Genomic DNA, 3,190 nt, shown 5'->3' with positions numbered 1-3,190 from the left:
ATAGCGCGTTTGTTGATGCTTAGTGCGCGTCTACTATAGTAGTGTAGCCTTATTATCCTAGTTTGTCGGCCTCTAATTAGTTAGCTAATAGCACCCCGGGGGTGCTATTAATCCTAAGCCTTAGTAACATTACGAGCTTTTAGCCTTCTTCTTGTTCTTTATACTAGTCTAATACTTATCTAACAACTTAGTTATATCTTTAAAAGAGGCTTTAGCTTCCTACGAGTCCTATTTAGGTAAATAGCCTTACTATCTTAGTAGGTACTCCTTCTTGCCTTTCCTAGTCCGGTGCTATAGGATACGTTCTATAGACTACAGCTCTTCACCGTCGGCTAGTATTTCTTTATGTTTAGCAGGGGCTTCTTTATTAGGGTCTCCGCGGTAGTAGTATAGTTTAAGGAGGGAGATGTAGAAGGTGTTATAGATAGTGTAGTATAGTAGGAGCCATAACTAATAGGCCTAGCTATTGCCCTTCGGTTCTCGGATTCGGAATAGGCTAATAAACCGTAGTGCTAGTTTAGGGCGTGTTTTGCTATTAGGTAATAGGTGTTTGCGGATGCGGAGGTTCTTTATACTAAGTATAACTATATCGCCTTGCTTGAAGGTTATCGGTATATAGTGTTTGTTATAATAGGCCTTCTAATAGGCCTAGGCCTTTGCTAGTTTATTAGCTATCTTAGCGTGAATCTCTCGTATCTTTTAAACCCTCTCGATAGCCGCTAGTATTTTAGGGGCTTAACGCGCTTCCCTTTCCTTGCGCTCGGCCTCGAGCGAGGTAAATAGGTCTTATAGTAAGGTAGCGTTTTAGCCTATTATAGCTATATATAGTAAAACCTTAGTTAATGAATGCACGCTATTATTGTATACAAATTCGGCCGGTTATAGGAGGTTGACCTAGTCCTCGGGGTTCTTATTAATATAACTGCGCAGGTACTGCTATAGGGTAGCATTCTGCCTCTCTATTTAACCGTTAGTCTATAGATAGAAGGCTGTTAATAGCCGATGCTTTAGTCTTAGCTATAGGCATATTTCGCTCTAATAGTGCGATGTAAATGTCGAGCCTCGGTTAGAGACTATCCCTTTAGGGGTTCCCTAATAGGTATAGAAGATGTTAGTCTATAGCGCCTCTGCTATATTAATAGCAGTCTAATCCTTACGCGCCGGGATATATCGAGCGCCCTTAGTAAATCGATCTACTATAACAAGGATAGTATTATATACTTCCCCCTTACGCTTAGTAGGCGGAAGTCCTATAATAAAGTCTATTATAAGCTCTGCGAATAGCTTCTTTAGAATAGGGAGTGAAGACAACTCGCTAAATAGCAAGTGCTTCGGCGCTTTAACTCGTTAATATACGGTATACGTATTTACGTAGTCCTTTATATCCCGCTTACTATTCGGCTAGTAGTATGTGCGCGATAGTAGCTCGTACGACCTCTCTATGCTATAGTAACCGGCAAGCTTACTATTATAGTGTCGCTTAAGAAGTTCTTGTCGGATCGAATATTTAGCGGGGACATAGTATCTGCCCTTAAACTTTAAATAACCTTTGTTATCGATCGACTAATTGTTACTCTTACTAGATCGAGTCTTTCGCCTACTTATAAGCTTATCGATATGTTTAGTAGCAAAGGCGTCTCTCTGCTAAGCACGTAATAGCTCGTCTATAAACGATTAACTATCCCTATTTACAAGGTTATTTAATAGCACCCTCGCTATTAAACGAGGTACGTATTGTATGCATCTAATAGCACTAGCAGCCGGATTAACTATATTAGTGCTTTAATCGCTATTACTATATATAGCGATATCGACTAGGGAGTTATTATAACTTCTCCTATCTGTGTCCTTAGCTCTTGCCTTAATACGTACTATTAATATAGTAAGAGCATTAATATGCTTTAAGCCGTCGCGGAGTCTGGTAAGCCGCTTATCCTACGTATACTTATTAACAATACGGGCTATAGCAATCTTATACTATAGGGTTAGAAACAATAAATTAATAGATTGCTAAGTCCCGCTGTCGTAATTAGGTCGCCTCGATAGGCTATTAGTAGGGTTGCTTACGCCTAGCCGATATAATATATCAAAATCAAACCTAGCGAGGTAGACGGCCTATCTAGCCTGTCGACCTATAACCCTAGTAACCTTCGTAATTCTACGGAGGTTGTTATAGTCTATATAGACCTGTATTGTATATTAAGCCCTATCGAGGTAGTGCCTCTAATGCTTAAAGGCCTCGACAATAGCTAAGAGCTCTTACTCGTAGGTCTCGTAGCGACGCTTAGCATTAATTATCTTTCTCGAGAAGAAGGCAATTAGGTGCTAGTAGTAGTCACTGTCTAACTACTAAGACATTATAGCTAATATAGCGAACTGTAAAGCGTTAGTCTCAATTCGGATCTACTTATTTAGTACAAAATAGTATAATAAAGGGACTTTAGTAAATCGCTTCTTTAAACCGTTAAACGCGGCTTATACTCTATTAGTCCATTTAAACTCTCTAGTTAGGTTGGCCTTAGTTTTAGTAAGCTTAGTTAGGGGCATTACATGCCGTAAATAGCCCTTAATAAAGCGACGATAGGAATTAGCGAAGCCGAGGAATAATTGAAGCTCCTTAATACTAGTAGGGGTTAGCTACTTAGTAATAGTCTTAATCCGATTAGGATTAGCCTTAACACCCTCGGTTAATACGAGGAAGCTAAGGAAGGACACCTCTTTAGTAGCAAAGGTACATTTAGAGGGTTTGTAGTACAAACTATAGGCCCTTAGGCGATCGAGTACCTTGCGGACTATAGCCTAGTGTTCCGCAATGTTAGGAGAGTGTGTATAAACTAGGATGTTATCTAGGTAAACTATATAGAGGTGATTTAATAGGCCCGAAAGGGCCCGATTAATGTAGGACTAGAATGTAGCAGGGGCATTAGCTAGCCTAAATAGTATAACTAAGTACTCGAAATAGCTATAACGAGTACGAAAGGCCGTCTTCTATTTATCGCCCTTACGGATACGGATACGATAGTACGCATCCTTAATGTCTAGTATAGTGTAGAAGTAAGCCCTAGAAAGGCGATCGAGGGTCTTATTAATAAGCGGAAGTAGACAGCGGTCTTTAATAGTAACAGCATTAAGTCTATAGTAATCGACGTATAAACGCAGGCTACTATCCTTCTTTGGAACAAACAGGATA

Source organism: Pseudocercospora fijiensis, assembly GCF_000340215.1.
Source record: "Pseudocercospora fijiensis CIRAD86 unplaced genomic scaffold MYCFIscaffold_1, whole genome shotgun sequence".
NCBI classification, from domain to species: domain Eukaryota; kingdom Fungi; phylum Ascomycota; class Dothideomycetes; order Mycosphaerellales; family Mycosphaerellaceae; genus Pseudocercospora; species Pseudocercospora fijiensis.
The sequence above is the reverse complement of the archived record's forward strand: the minus strand, read 5'-3'. Positions refer to the sequence as shown.